General features: G+C 36.3%; 1 long non-coding RNA gene across 1 annotated transcript; it reads right to left on the bottom strand.

Annotated features, from left to right (window-relative positions):
* Positions 1-3975: 3975 nt before the first annotated feature.
* LOC107501622 lies at positions 3976-13847 on the bottom strand. The gene is made up of 4 exons (XR_001594817.2): positions 13468-13847; positions 8454-8542; positions 7141-7239; positions 3976-4132 (listed from the first exon to the last, which is right to left on the bottom strand). It is a non-coding gene; the product is annotated as an uncharacterized LOC107501622 (long non-coding RNA).
* Between the last annotated feature and the right edge of the window lie 3248 nt (positions 13848-17095).

Below are 17095 nucleotides of genomic sequence, written 5' to 3'. Positions count from 1 at the left end.
TCTTAGATTTGATGATGTCATAATGTTTGTGTTAAAAAAAAAAAAGGTGGGTATTTATCCATTAAACATGCAGACTGAAGCATTTATGGATAAAAAAATATTACAAAAATTTTGATAATTATTGATGTTGAATGATAGATATGTGAGGAAGGGTCTTTATACCAATATTTCTAATTTTGTGTATGTTTAAAAATTTACATAATATGAAGTTTTTTGTTTTTGTTTTTTTTAAAGGAAGGAATGGATAGGGGTGAAAGATATGTCTTGAAGGGGTGTTGCAAGACAAAATAGGTAAATTGGGGAAGGTGCCAAGAAGGTGATGCTGAGAATGAATGCTTGAAGATTTTAAGAGAAGGGGCTATGTGGATCTCAAAGAAAGAACATCCCAGGCAGAAATCGGAGCTCGCATAGTTTCGAGGTAGGAGTGACCCTGGCAGAACTCTCCAAGGAATAAGAAGTCAGTGGCTGGAAAGGGATGATCAATGGGTAAAATACCCAGAGGTGGCATCAGAAAGTTAACAGAGATAGATGGGGAGGGGACAATGCGAATGCAGGGTCCAATCCAACAAAGAATTCATAACCAAAATAGATAAAGAATACCTATAAACCAATAAGAAAAATGCAGGTCACCCAGTAGAAAAATGGGCAAAAGACTGGAACAGGCACTTCACAGAAAAGGAAATGGCCAATAAGCATATGAAAAAGTGTTCTACTTCTTTAGGCATCAGGAAAAGTCAAACTAAAACCACAATGCTACACCACTACATAGCCACAGAAAGGTTAAAATTAAAAAAACAGACAGTACGAGGTATTAGAGAGGAAACAGAACCCTCATATACTTCTAGTAGGTATATAAACTGGCACGATGTCTTCTAAAACTAAATATATGCCTACTTTTTAAGCAATCAATTCTATTTTTAGCTATATATCCAACAGAAAACCATATAAATGTTCACCAAAGACTGGAACAAGAATGTTCAGAGCAGCGCTATTCTTAACATCCAAAAACTGAGAACTAGAACTACTCAAATGCCTAGTAACAGCAAAATGCACAAATAATGGGCTATGGTACAGCATTTAGAATAAGAAAGTGAACAATACAGACTAATCTTACAAAAGTGGTTAGCAAAGGAAGCAGACACCAAGGATTTAACACTGTGTGGATCCATTGATGTAAAGTTCAAAAACAAGTGAAACTCACCTATGCTGCTAGAAGACAGACAGTGGTTACCATTGTGGAGAAAGTGGCTGGAAAGGGGGAGTGTGGGGATTTGGGGAGCGGGTGATATCCTCATTCCTGATCTGGATGCTGGTTATATACTTGAGTTTAATTCATGAACAGCCGCCAAGCTGCACGCTGATGATTTGGACATTTTTCTGTATCTATATTACGCATTGATAAAATGTTTCTAAAAAACCACATAGTGGCATCTTGGTTCCCTCCTCTGAGGTACCAGTGATATGACCAACACCCAGATGCCCCTATGCCCCCATCACATGCTGAATAGATTGTTGGCCTATAGACCAACAGAAGACATGCTTTCTCAAATTACAGTTGCAACCTCTACATTTAAGGATTCTAAAACTGAGGTAGTGAGTTCTCTGGCTTGCAGGAGGAATTTACTCCTAAGAAACAGGGTCAAACTGTAAATAAGTGCAAATATGACAGCTATACACTCCTCAGCATTAGAGATGTTAATAATGTACCTTATTGTGTCTTATGCAACAGAGTATTTTCATATAGTATCCTGATGCTAGTTGAGTCATGGCATCATATTGAGTGTAATTGTTCAGAATTTAAAGAAAAAGAAACAATATTTTAAGTGTATACATTACAAGTTCTTTAAAAGCCAAAAATGATGAGAGCTTTCCAAACTAGAAAGGCAAAAAGCACTGAATCACTGTATAGAATTTAATTTCTCGATTCTGGAAGAGCCTTTGTCTGAAAGCACCTACCACCTGCTGTCTTCTTCCCCATCATGGCATTGATCTGGGCACCAGCAAGTTCCACCGCAGTGACCTCACCCACCTCATCCTGCTGCCTCATTTCTCTCTCTCCCTAGCTGTCCCTTCCTGACAACGTCACCTGCATGTGGGCTGGGGGACAGGTGGGGCAAAGTGGTGCCTGTTTGCCAATCTCATGGATGTGTAGAAATGAAAGGTTCTGAGTGCTGGCTGGTGGCGGCTGCTGCACCCCTCAATTTATTTCTCTGTTTCAGTTCTTGAGAAATTGGGGAAGAAGCCATAATGCTGTCCCTATTCATGACCACCACCACCCCATCTCTGCTCACAGTCTCCAGTCAGAAGCAGATTGAGTCTTTGGATCCCATGAGAGGATCCTCGTGGGATCTTTGGTGAGAGGATCCTCACCAAGATCAGCCCTCCTACTCCATACCCCAACGCCGGGCTCCCACTCAGACCAAGGACTCTCTCTCCACTTCCCTCTCCTACCCTGCGGAATAGCTCAGATTGTCCAAAAGGTCCAGGAAGGCATGGCTTGACTCCTGAAGGGAGCGGGGCCTTCCCTGCCCAGCATTCCCTCCTGTATTTAGTATCTCTATCTCCTATGGATCAAACAGATAGTAAAGAAAATTTGAGGGTAAGAGAGGAACCGTTAGGACTCTATGAAGACTTTTAATCTGAGCGAAATAGATAGACATTGGAGTTTTTACAGAGAACTAACATAAGCTGACTTATGTTTTAACAGGATCCTTATGTTTGATAAAGTGACAAGGGCAGAAGTAGGTAGACACCAGGAAATGTTACCATCATGCAGGTGAGTGGTGATGATAGACTGGACCAGGGTCATGGAAGCAAAGGTGGGAAGAGGAGTGTGTCCCTGTGACTGGCAGCTTGTACCTGCTAAATTAGCAATCAGATGGTCTGGTTTCTGATGGACATCCAGCCGGGCTCCGTCTGCCTCTCAGGCCCAGAATGACCTTCTATCCTCTTCTCCCAGAAGCCCTCCTTCAGCTAATATGAGAAAAGTCAAGTAGCACAGGACAAAAGGAGTAATATAAGATGTAAGTTAGTAAATATAGAGCTAAAGGAGAGATGACATAGAGAAAGAAGAGACTTATCGGTTCATGGGTCTTGTTTGCAAGCAACAGAAACCATTGGGTTGATTTTGACAAGAAAGAAATGTATGCTAATGATATTAATAGATCACAAATTGCTAATATTGATAGAGAGCCAGGTTCTCTGAAACAGAATCAATACCCACTACCACATGGCACAATTCATTAAATGCGGACATCCCTACCACAACTGGCAAGCACAACACTCCACAGCTCATACCACCAACCCCTCTAGCACTGCACTCTGCATACCACCCCTAGCTCTGCTGTCTCTGCCTTAGGAGCTCAGTTTGAGTGGAGGCTCCCAGTCCCTACCTCTCTGAGTGACTGGTTCCTGCCTTTAAGTCCGTGTAGTCACTTGACCTCATAGCAGCTGCAAAGGAATCTAAGAAAGCAAGAGTTTGACATTTTCGTCTCCCAGTGGGTGAGGCAATCTTTGCATCGCACTGTAGTTAGTAATGTTGAGAAATATCAAACATAGAAGGATTGCACATGCTAAGCAGACCAAAAAAGTCACAAGTGTCCATAGAAAAAGTACATCAAATCAAAATCAGTGAGTGTCTTATTATTATAAAATTACCAGACTGGTTTCCTTCTGTGACTCTAATCCACACTACCAGAAGGAAACTCCAAACAACGAATTACAAAAATGTCCCATTCATTTAGTGATTTAGCTTCCTGAGTCAACTACCTTAAATGATTAACATTCGTTTGGGTATTTGTTTGAACATGATTAACAACATGATAAAATTTTTATTTAAAAATGTTTGCATGATATAGATATATACACATATGTATAATATATGCGTATACACACACATATATACACACATATATAAATATAAATATCCATATTTAGAGATTTAATCTATATCTACGTAGAAAGAGAGAGAGAGAACACTAGCACTCTGACAATATTTATTAACACCTACCTCGATCCAGCTGTCACAAGAGCTAAATAAACTATTGGAATTCCCAGGTATTCAAAAATATTAATTACCTGTTGTGTTTCAGTTAGTTTAAGATGAGTTTCTGTCATTTGTACTCCAAAGTTTCTAGAATAAAAATATATGTATTTAAATATTATTGGTACTTAACATTTGTTTCTGTTAGTTTGGACTATATACATAAATGGACTTATATGAGAGAACTATAAGTATCATAAGTAAATGGGGTAATAAAAACTGAAATGATAATAGATTTGTTTTTATAATCCTCATACCTAGAACTATGAAAATTTTCTATAGTTTTTAAAGTTTGTCTTTTCATAATATGCATAGGTGGGCCACAGCACGTTTAACAAAAAGAAGAAAAAGGTCTTGTATTTTGAAAAATTATTTTTAAGTTCCAAGCTAGACAGTTCTTGTTTATTCCTGGAAAGGAAATTGTTTTGACATAGATTTAATATCAGTGTGTGAAAGAAAGAATAGATTTAAAATTTAAGCTACTTATAACATGTGGGGGAAATGAATACGGAAGATTAAATTTGTGATTTAAATTAATATAGTAATTGCTTATATAAAATTAAGCCTCAGCTAAGCATCTGATTCTAGCACTAATGCCCTTTTAACCTCAATGTGTGTGTATAACGCACACACATACAACACAAAATGTTACTTTGCTCTTAGGGTTCTAGAACACTAGATTAAATGTAAACAATGCCTAAAAATGCATATAAGAATGTTGTGAAACTCTTCCCACTAATCATTAAAAAAAATGGACATTTCTCTTCACTCCTTCCTATAACTCCACTAAAACAACAGTAAAGGATTTAGATTAAAAGGTCAAACCACAAGGAGAAAGAGAAGCTGCAAGGAGACAACAGCAATAAAATTTTGAAAGCAATAATTCAGATGTATGAGTAGTAACTTTTTAGCAAAACTGAGAAAGCCAAAACCTAAGCCAGCAGTGGCAGAAGTATAAGCAAGCTCATTCCTGCTGCAGGTCCCTCAAAAGCTTCAGAGCCATCAGGGACCCTGCGGTGAAACAGACAGGTGACAAATCAAGACAATCACTGGAAGTCTGAACACAGAATGGCAGGAAGCCCATATCCTCTCTGCACTGGCAGGAGACTGAAGGTTCACTCTCTGGAGATGTTAATTCAACAAAGCTCTGGAATTTGGGGCCACGGTCTTCTCTATAGGCAGTGTGGCTGCACAGAAAACACAGAAACAAGCGAGAGTCTACACACCAAAGAGTGAGACTCTCTGGCCTCCTTGTCTACTAGGTTCCCTGAATATTGGTGATTAATTTAGGGTACAGCTTTCAGGATACCTTTACTTTCATCTTTCTGTTTATATGGATATGTTTTTGTTAAATTCTTTACAATGAGCAAGTAGTTAAGTAAAAGTGAATTATTTTCAACCTATAATTCTATACCCATCCATAATATCAACCACTTATGAGGGTAGATTGAAGCATTGATCTTAACATGTAAATTTACCTCCCAGACACCATCAGGAGCCTTCTGAAAGATGCATTCCATTAAAATACAAGGAAGGAAAAGACATGCGATCTCAAAAGATAGAGGATCCGAAGTATGAGAGAAATGAATAGAATTTTCAGGATGAAGGTAAAAGGAGATGTCATGGCCTAGAAAATAAGAAGTCCAGGTTCAAGCAAGAGAAAGGAGGGTTCCAGAATGGATGGTTGCCTCCAGAAGGGCCAACTTATTCTTAAGGCATGATGGGCACAGTGCTTAGGGCCCATGATTCTTTTAGGAACTTAAGAAAACATTTTATTTTTCGTTTCCCTTCAAATCAAAATAAGTAACTTACTATAATGACAGTAAATATATAATAATAAATCAAGTCTGAATTATATTTACCTTTATACTAATGCAGTTGTAAAATATAATTTTCATTATTTTTATGGACAAAAGGGTTCACAAAGGCAATACTGCTTAGGACTTATAAAAGTCATAATGTGGCCTTAGTCTCCAGGGGGAGAAAAATTGGATAGTTTTATTTGAATATATGGAAAGGTGATTTAGACTTCAGTCACAATTTGGCAGAATGGATTAACAATAAGTACAAAGAAAAATCAAGACAATAGAAAAAGTCTATAAGAGATAGATATAAGATCAGCTATGAAAAAATTCATTGGGAAAACAAAAAGGTGTATAAAAGATATAATTTTAATATATACAAGATCAGCTGTGAAAAAAATGCATTGTCAAAATAAACGCTAAAATTGATGTAATAAAATATATATTTCCAGATTAGGAAGGTGGAAGAAGGGGATATGTGCCTAGTTGTAAGAGATCCAATTCCTCATCATCTATATTAGAAAGAAGAAAAAAAAAAAAAAGTTGAGAAATAAAAAAATAGTATTAGAGGCATATCACAGAAGTGTGAAGATAAATCATAGAAGAAAAAGCTAAAAGAGATAAAAGTTGTTGCCTTTGGGGAGTGAGAATTTGTGGGAGTGAAGATTGGAACAAGGTGCTGACTTACATTATATGACTTATATACCTCTTGACTTCGTGAAGAAGAATATATGTTACTTTAAATTTAAAATTAAAGGAACTATAAGTATTACTGAGTGTTAATATACTTACTTGAAGAATTTTCTATTTTTATAAGTATTTATGGATTAAATTCGTAAAAGTTTAAGAAGCACAAAAATGATTGCATTGCATATGAGAACCATGAAAGACATGTTCATAGGACATTAAAGACAATGAGTAGACGGTGAGGCCAAAGTAAAATTCTGACATGATAGAGATGGACGAAAATACTTCAGAAAGAGAAAAATGACTGAAAATGAGGAATGTGAAAAATTCTAAAGCTAATTCTAAATCTAATCAAATAAAAGTGTCAAAAACAGTCAGTATGGAAGAATATAATACAAAATAGGTTATAAATATGAGCTGTCCATTGAAAAGACACTGATGGATGAGCTAAGCAATAGACTATTATAATATTTTATTAATAAATATTATAAACATTATTATTTATTAATAAAATATTATGGTCTGCTAAAATGACATATATTAGGTAGAATATTAATATATAAAAAGCCTTGAAGATATTTGAAAATCTATTGCCATAAAATTACTCACAAAATTCAGAATGTGTCTTGTGGATTCTTTTAAATTCATAACTTTCCAACAATGGTATTCCATACCACAATGCTGTATACTAATCCATGAATTGTTGAGCTGTGCAATTTTAAAAAGAGGAAAAAAGAAAATGAAAAAGATACTCTCAGCTAAAACAAAATCAAATAAAATAATTCTCTCAGACATGCATTAAAAACTTAATTATGTATAAAACAATAGTGTTGAAAGAAGTCCATGTCAGTTTTCAGAAGAAGACAAAGAAAATTCTGCTGACAATAGCACTCTGAAGACAACAAAAATCCAAGAAAAGCAAAAAAGAGTTATGATGAAGATATCAGTGAACAGTGAAGTACAAGCCAAATTTTCTCAGACCAGCCTATCTACCTGCCACACTCAAGGCAATTTCCAGCTTCCCAGGGACTCACATGGGTTTAGAGGCCCTGGAGATCACTCAAACTCTGCCCAAAATATTAAAAAATAATAATTTTCCCTAATAAATTTTTTAAGCCAGATAGTGAAATCAAGTTGGTCATGTACCTCCTTTCTCAGGCTACAACTTCATATTTGAGAATCTGAATACTAGATAAATAATCATTAGAGCTATCATTGACTATGTGCATATTATGGGCCAACCACTTGTATTAGGTCTTTTACTAATTCAATAAATATTTATTGAATGTCTTCTAGGTGCCAGGTCCTGGCATCTAGCTTTGAACTATAGCTGTGAACAAAACAGACACTATGGCTACCTTCCCAGAGCTTATGATCTAAGAACTCACAGAATTAGATCTTACACAAGGATAAGGGGAGTTGGGGGATGAAAGTCCAGACTGAAGACAGTGAGACAAAGAGAAGAGTCAGTGGTCAGCTAGTGTTCAGCCCTCCCAAAGCAGTCATGCGAGGGGAACGCAGAGATTGCAGGGCAGTCAAGGGAACTGCACATCCAGCAGTAAAATCAGGAGACAGAAGGGAGCTGAAGTCCATGAAAGGCTGTTGCCTCTGCATCTGATGGTGGGTTGGAGGTTGCTGTTGGTGAGTAGGACAGGCCAGAAGAAAAAAGAGCCAGCAACAAAACAGAGGAGAGCAAGGGCAAGCTACAACCCACTGTAATATCTGCATCTGCCTCTCAGTGCATCTAACCACTACCTACAGGGAATAATGGCAGCTGCTTCACTTCGACTTTCTAGGTCTTACACAGGTACCTCTTGGCCAACTCCATCATGGAACCATAAAGAAAATGTAGTTCCAGCTTCAATCAGCTGCCATCATACAAAAGCAGCACCACCACCCTTGTCAAGTTGGCATCGACTCACCTCTTTTAGTCAACTTTAATTTCCAATAGCTAAATCTTGCTTCATAACATGATTCAACTGGTACAAGTGAAAACAATATAGACCTCTCCCTAAAAGAGAATGAAGTCTCAGATGTCAGTTTATCTTTGGGGAATGTTCATCCTGTACATGCTAAATCATACTCCCCTTTTAATAGCCTGAGAGATACAGTAAATTATTAACACATTTTTTGCTCACTTATAAGAGAATGGGAAGGTGAAAAGAAAAAAGAGTTGATATTGTGTAATTTGCAAGGTAAGTAGCCACATTAGAACCAGTCTTTCTCCTGCAATATTTGAATTATTTCTGATGAAAGTCTACATGTAACTCACTTTCTACAAGGCGGTTTGGTAACACATCAATGCCTTTAATAACCCTGATGGGAGCCAGCAGCAGGGCTGCAAAGGGGCCAAGTGCCCACCGACTGCTGGCTCAACCGGATGTTCATGGGGCCAGAATTTGGAGCCCCAGTTCCTAGGACCTGGACCACGAGGATTGGCAGAGCTGCTGGAGGTGTTGATGCACCAGGAGAGACATTTTCAGAATAACCTACAAGTTTTCTTTCAAGGACTTCAACTTAGTGAAATATCTATGGATATGCAGCTTATATTGGTTATATTTTAAATTTTCATGTTATAGCTTATATTTTCCTTTCAACAAATAAAAATAACCTAAACACCCAACAGTAAGGGTGTTGGTTAAGTCAATTATCGTATCTTCAAATGACAAAATCATACATGCAACCATTAAAAATGATTTTTAATAATATTGAATGACATAAAAAGTTTTCCATTGTTAAGTGGGAATAAAAGCAGATACCTAATATTAATGGTATGAGTAAATCTTATAAAATTGCATATGCAAAAGAAAATTGTTAGAAGTACCAACAAGGTACCTATATTGAATTTACATAATAATATGAAGTCTTTAATAATAATCAAATTGAATATTATTCAGCCATAAAAAAAGGAAATCCTTCCATTTTGACAGTATGGATGGACCTTGAGGGCATCAAGTTAAGTGAAGTAAGTCAGAGAAAGACAAATATGTATGCTCTTACCTATATGTAGAATAAATCTCATATAACAGAGAATAGTTTGGTGGGTGGGGGAGGGATGAAGGGTGGAATGAATGTCGTGAAATGGTACAAACTTCCAGTAATAAAATAAATCCTGAGGATGTAATGTACAGTATGGTGACTACAGTTAATAATACTGTATTCTCTCTTTGAAAGTTGCTGAAAGAGTAGATCTTGAAAGTTCTTATCACAAGAAAAATAAGTTAGTAAATATGTATGGTGATGGATGCTGACAAGACGTATTGTGGTAATCACTGTGCAGTATATACATATATTTAATCATTATGTTGTACACTTGAAACAAATATAATGTATGTCAATTATATCTCAATAAAAACATAATAACAATGAAATAAATTTAATTTACTGAAAGAAATTTACGGTGAGGAAAAACCAAATATAATAAAAGAATAAACAGAAAAATATTTGCAAAACATAACAGATAATCTCTTAAATATATCACCATTTTTTTCAAATCAATGAAAAGATTAACAATCAACCGAAAATGAAGACATATTTAGAAAAGGAAAAAAACTAATTTTTAAACATATGAAGTGTTTTATCTCACTCACTGCAAGAAAAATAAAAATCGAAATCAAATATAAGTGCCATTTTTTAAGCTCTAAGCTTAGCAAAGATTAGAAAGCGTGACACATTTGAGTTGCCAAGGATATCGGAAAAGAGACACTGATGTTTTGCTGGTGGGAGTATAAATCGCTAAAATCTCCATGAAGTAAAACAGGCAAATTGAAAATTTAAATGCTTATGGACTTGAACCCAAAATTTTACTTAAAGGAATTTATCCCACAGTTATAGTTAATCATATGGTAATAATATATGTGTAAGGACATGCATTGCAGCATTTTTCATAAGAGGAACAAAAAAGAAACAACTTAGGGACTGTTTAAATTGTGTTACAGCTATACTATGTAATATTCTATGATAGTTAAAAATAGTAAGGCACCTCTTCAGGTTCTTATATGGAAACATCTCCAAGATATATTAAGTAAAAAATTCAAGGTATACAATGATGTGATCAAACACTACTATTTCATAAAAAAATGTGTGTGTATGTGTGAGTGTGTATACATACAGATATACACACACTGATACCCACATGTCTATATGGGTACAGAATATCTCTGGAAAGACATAACAAAAAAACTGATAAATTGCCTCTCTATAATGTTGAGCGCAGGGTAGACAAGCTCTCAGAGGCTAGTTAATTCTTGTTCTTTGCCTTACATTTGCCTCTTGGCCCAAGCCCAATATGTTTCACCTGAACTACTGCAACAGTATCTTGACTGTTGCCTTCACACCCAGTCTTGGCCTCTCTTCATTCAGTTCTACACATACCAACCAGAATATTCCTATAAAAATATACACATAATTAAATTACGTCTTTGTTTACAATTCTTTAATGAATTCCCATTAATTTCAGAAGTTTAAAATTCTTAAGATGACTTATTCAGTCTCAGACTGTCTGGCCCCTAAAACTTCAGCTCCTCCCTTGCTATTTTCCTGTCTCACTCTCTGACCTACAGACACATTAAAACTTCAAATACCCTGTTCCCTCACTGCTGTATTCAATTTAACTCTTCTCTCCTTAATCGCCACTGTCTAACTACTATTAACCTCTCAGGTCACTAATAAATTGTAACTTCCTCAGTCGTTATAGTAAGAAATCACTTTCTCATGACTTCTTGCACTGTTTTCTAGTCTTTATCTCCTTTCTACCTACACTGTTATTCGTGCAATTTAGAGGTTTTAAATGGTGTGTTTATAGGTCTAAAGTGCCTACAGATGCATTCTATGGCTCACACGGTATTTCTTAAATTAAAGCTGAATAACTTTATTTCATCCTTTTGGGTTTGTCACAGGTTGTACCAATTCATCATTGCACCAACTTTGATCCCTTTTCTCTAAGCTCTAGGCTTTTGTATCTTTGGACTGTTTCCCCTACTAAACTAGAAGTTCCATTTGGATGAGGTAGATGCCTGCCTTATATATCATCATATGTCCTCTATCTCAATTTGCTTGGTACACATTAAGGTGCTATAGAAATCCTTGTCCAATGACTGAAAGCAACGAATGAACTGCCCTTGCCACCAATAGATAGACTGATAGACTTTTTCCTTCTTTTTTTTTTTCTTTAATTTTACATCAGCTACTCCAGGGAGATAAATGTGAGAAAGCATCCATATGGCAATTATTACAGACCAAATTTAGCACACAATTCTGAGTTTAAAACAAACTTTCATCTTCTTTTCTACCAATGGACTAAATAGAAAGTAAAATAATATATTTATACTTTTGAGGTTTTGAGAAGGACACAAAAACATTTCACCTAGGCCATTCTAATTCTGCTCTCATGGAGTAAGACACCTTGATGGGCATGACCCCACCCCAGGACTCTGTCGACTTTTTAAACTCAAGATGCTCTAAAACATGTTTCTATAAAGACTTGGTCTTTACCAATGGCAACACCAAAAATAAATTTGGATCTCATTGCTAAAAATTCTTATCACATTGAACATGATGCTTAGTACAAAACAGAAATTTTTGCTTTATGTCAATAATTTTTAAATGAAGATACAGAATAACACATGCCTGAACTATCTAGATACCTTGTTTTTATGTTTTATATTTCTTCATCCCTTGAAATAACAAAAGCTTGAGGATTTGTACTTATTTACCAATTTTTGAAGTTATGAAATCCAGAGACTCTTCTAAATCTCTGGACCTTCTACGTTTTGACAGAGAACGTTGGAGCTGAGTCATTTCTAAAAATTAAGTTCCAGGTTTTCCACTCCTACGCATCATTATACATTTTCATTGCTTTGAAAATTTCTTATTCTACTTTAACACACACACACACACACACACACACACACACAAACACATTTTGTTAGGTTTTCTTCACTTGGTGAAGATTACAATCTTTTTAATATCTGTAAATATTTCAGAGTTATCTAAACTCTAGATATCCTTTTTAAATGTTCCCCTGTTCTGAAAAAGAGAGAGACAGAGATAGAGACAGAGAGACAGAAAAATCAGTTTAAATTTAAAGTGTAAAATTTTAATTCAAAATTTCAAATGGAATATAGGGTTTTTAAAAATATTTGGACAAAAAATATTTCCATAAGCAAAATGATAAGAATATTTACTTTCTGCCATTAAAACAAATTAAATCCACTGATGTTAATGAAATTCAATCATAAATTGGACAGAACCTATGTTGTGAAGTTTCCTTTTTTTAATCAATATAACATCTCAGGTATGAAAAGCAAAACATCAAACCATTATTTTGTTCTATGTTTGTTCAAATAAAATAGCTAGATGGTTTGGTGCAACATTATATATTTTCCTATTTTTCTTCCTCTCCTTTCTACTCATATTTTGTTGAATTGATTTGAAGATCAAAAGCAATCACCTTTTGTAACTTCAGCTCTCCGTTTTAAAATATATCCACTGGCCTTTTCTCCAACTCATTGGAAAGACAAATCACATTATCTAAAAGTTATGAATTGTGCGTTGCTATGACTGTCTGTTTTTGTTTTTGTTTTGGCTGAGAGCAATCTGTCCAACAACCCCATGCCCTTCAAAAATGAGTTTCCACAAAACTCGAAGTTCTCTAAATTACCCTCACAAAGGTTTTCAGATGATAAGTGGTTCTGTATTTCATTAGATGTCTAAGAAACTCTGAAATCATTTGACTCTGTCATTGATGCAATCACTGATAATAACAACAACTAGTATTTATTGAGCACTTACTCACTCCAGATGCCATGTTTAACATTGTATATGTGTAATCTCATTTTATCTTCCCCCAAACCCACTATTAATCAAGACTTTGTTGGTTGTAAATGACAAAAATGCAGCTCAAAAATTTTTAAGTAAAAGAATAAGCTCAGGTACCTTAGAACATAGTTGACAAAAGACATGGCTGGATCCACAGGCTCGACACTGTCGTCACAACGCTGCTTTTCTCAACTCCACTTTCCTCTAAGTTACTTGATGCTTGGGGTATCCCTGTAATTATGAGATGAGTGTCATTAGCTGCATGCTTAAATCCTATCAACACAACAACTCGCTATGGATTGACTTGTGCCCACCCCCAAATTCATATATTGAAGCCCTAACCCCCAATGTGACTGTATTTAGAGACAGAATATTTAGGAGGTAATTAAGGGTAAATGAGGGTATAAGAGTGGGGTCCTAATCTGATGGGACTAGTGAATTTATAAGAGGAGGAGACACCAGAGAGTTCTCTCTCACACACACTAAGTGGGGACAGAGTGAGAAGGCAGCTGCCTGTAAACTAGAAACTGACCCTTCTGGAACTTTGATCTTAGACTTCTCAGCCTCCAGACCTGTGAGAAATCAATCATTATGTTTAAACTACCCGAACTATGCTATTTTGTTATGGCAGCCCAGCTGGCTAATATGCAACCCAACAACCTCAGCAAATGTGCCAGTATTGATTCTGATTGACTTTGGTCAGGTCACATGTCCACCACTAAACCAACCTCTGTGGACATTTCTCTTATTACTTGGCCTGGGTCACCTGCTGACCCTTTGAGCTGGTGTGGGAGATCAGTCTTATTTGAACTATTTGGATCAAAGTTAATAAGTTATTCTCTAAAGGAAAATTATTTCCTAAGGAAGAAGAAAGTGATGCAAAGAAGAACAGAAACAAAACAGGAGCAGGTCATTTCAGAAATACTATGGAGAAGGTATTTCCATTTTCTATAAGAGGAAACAGGCTGGGCTGAAAAATTTATGCCTAGTAAATGGCACAGCTGAGTGGGATTCAGACTCTCAAGTCTGGATTCTGAGCCACAGCACTCTTCAATCTTTCTGATAATGAAGACTTTAGGAAATGATATATAATACCATTTGAGCCCTTTTCATGGCCAAACTTCCTCACTTCCCTTTATCATAGAGAAACTTAGCAGGATGATCTATATGCCCTTTTCTCCATAATTTTTATCAAAACGATAAAAACAAAACCCTCCAGCCAAAACAAAAACAAGAAATGATAACTTTTCTGGATTGGATCAATGGTCCATTTAGCCCAACAGCATCTTCAACAATACATTTGGAATGTTAAGTTGCCCCTGATCACAATCTTAAGAGGAACAACATTTCTCAAGCATTTCAGGGTCCTTTAATCATGGCTTTTTTATTCATGAATATAGCAAAACATTTAAAATCTCCTAGTAGTTCTCTCTTGGCTTACTAGCCACCACAGGAAGTAAAATCTCCTCTTATTTATCCTAAACACGCACGCCTTGCCTAAGCTGCAAGGGAGGCTGGTCTCTCTTGTGTTCAGGATTTGGTGAAACAGTCTCTATTGGTATCTCTTCCATGACATCTTTCCCATGAGATGTGGCTCATAATCATTAAAGGGAAAAGATGCTCCAAGACAAGGCTCCACTAGAGGCAAGGACTAAGAGTCTCCAGTGTCTCCAGGCCAGATCAATTAGGAACAGGAATCATTGAGGGTTGGAGATGATGGAGAAGCAGGGAGGGGGTTGACAAGCGTAGGCAGTCGAGGGGCTCCTCATCCATTGGATTTATAACAAAGCTAGATTCCACAGCAGAGATTCCAGTCTAGAGTGTTCATGAAAACCCCTCAGGCTCTTTAGTTATGAGCAATGTCAGAGTTTATTACAACTTTGCTGCAAGGACAAAAGCCCCTAGTAAGGAGATCAAAAAATGCATTCTTTATAGGAAAATGTTATAATGTTACAGAATACAAAAAGAATACTTGTTAAATGTCACCAAATTGTTGAGTGTCAGTCAGCAGTGTGGATAGGGGACTGGTTTCCCAGAACAAGACTTTGTTCCATTAATAATTACCAGAAGATTACTTAAGCATTTTATCAGGAATGTTAATTTCTTCCCAGAAAGGAGGTTACAAATTACATCAGTGGGTTTGGGGCAACTTCTCTTAATAGTCAGTGTTTAAAGGTAATAGCCATGGGGAATCTACATGACAATGTCGAAACTTTGAAACAGAATAGCAGAGTGGTTGAGTGTGAGCTTTGCAGCAAACAGACCAGGGCATTCCGCTTTCAGTTCATTAGTGTATTCATGTGTAAAATAAGGGTGTCAATAACTACCATATATGGGAGAGAATATTAATAAATGCTGCTTTATTCTTATTTTCTCTGCATTTTTACAATTGGTCACTTTCATGCTGATCACTTTTATAGTCATTATAATAATAAGCATTACCGAAATATTATTGTTTATTATTATTATCATTATTATAAAATTGTCATAACAACCAGAACCTTCGTTTCTACACATCATGGCCCCTTTCAAGGTCCTCATGTAATCTTTTAAATTTTAGAAAATACTTGGGCACCAGAATATCAGGAAATATTGAAACACTGAGCTCCACACACTGTGGGAGTCAGGCAGTCCTAAGTTTTCACACACAAAAATTTGTAAGTAGAATTGAATCACTCCTCCCAATAGCCCTTGCCATGGTAATCCACTGAATAAAATAGGATCGAAGGAAATATTTCTAATGCTTTCTTGTTGAGAGCTTTTGGTTAAGATGTTTTTTTCTGTCTTCTAAATGGACATTAACAAGTTTCTTGTGCACTTTGCCAAACATCAAAATTCCAGATCAACTCAGCTTTATACATCATGTAAGGAAACCCACCTTCTTCATGTTCTCCATCTTTGAACTTGAGTCTGGGGACTGTAGCAAACCTGAGGTTTGGTGGCCTGCTTGTTCAACAGTGGAGTCCTCTCCAGCATCAAAGAACAAAGGAAATGCACCCAGCCATTGTCTATTCATTCTGGGAGCCCCCTGAGCAGCCAGAGGCGTGGCCAGACCTCTCTCAACTACATCAGGTTTCTGTAAGATTACTAAGATTTCTCCTTGATAATAGGAGAATTTTGAAAAGATATATTAAAGAGGCATTTAATGGGAATCAAACATTGCATTTTTTAATGCTGGGTTAAATTCTTTTCTGTTTTACAACCAATAATTCACTTACTTCACCTATCTCAACACTCATTACACTTCATTGTAAATCCGTATTTAATCGTGTGATGCTCCTACTAGAGTAAGAGTTAGGGGTTCCAGAGGGAACTCCATCTGCCTTGCTTAGTGCTACACATCTGGAGCCCAGATGAGCAGACATACAGAGCAGAAGTGATCAAATAAATACTTGATTATAATTGATTACTTGAAATTGAGAAAGATAAAATGCCCCAGACAATTAAGGAGATTATTTTATCAAGGTTATTGTAATAGGGAAAAGATTCCCTTTATCAAAGGGAAGAGGGTCTATGTAAACAAGGTTGTCATCCTTAAGTCTTATCAAAGTCACGGGAAAGATGGAGACTGATCATACTTTGGTATATGCAAGGGCAGATGATCCTTTACACTTACCATTTCCCAGAACACAAAAGAGTAGGGGAAATTTCTCTACTGGTGCTGCTCAGATGAAATGCAACACAGTCAAAATAAGGTATGAAAAGCATTTAGCAGAGAGACTAAGAGCACAAAGATTAAGCCCAC

This window comes from Rousettus aegyptiacus, unplaced genomic scaffold (assembly GCF_014176215.1).
Source record: "Rousettus aegyptiacus isolate mRouAeg1 unplaced genomic scaffold, mRouAeg1.p scaffold_m13_p_6, whole genome shotgun sequence".
Lineage (NCBI taxonomy): Eukaryota > Metazoa > Chordata > Mammalia > Chiroptera > Pteropodidae > Rousettus > Rousettus aegyptiacus.
This window is presented reverse-complemented; position numbering and strand designations above follow the sequence as displayed.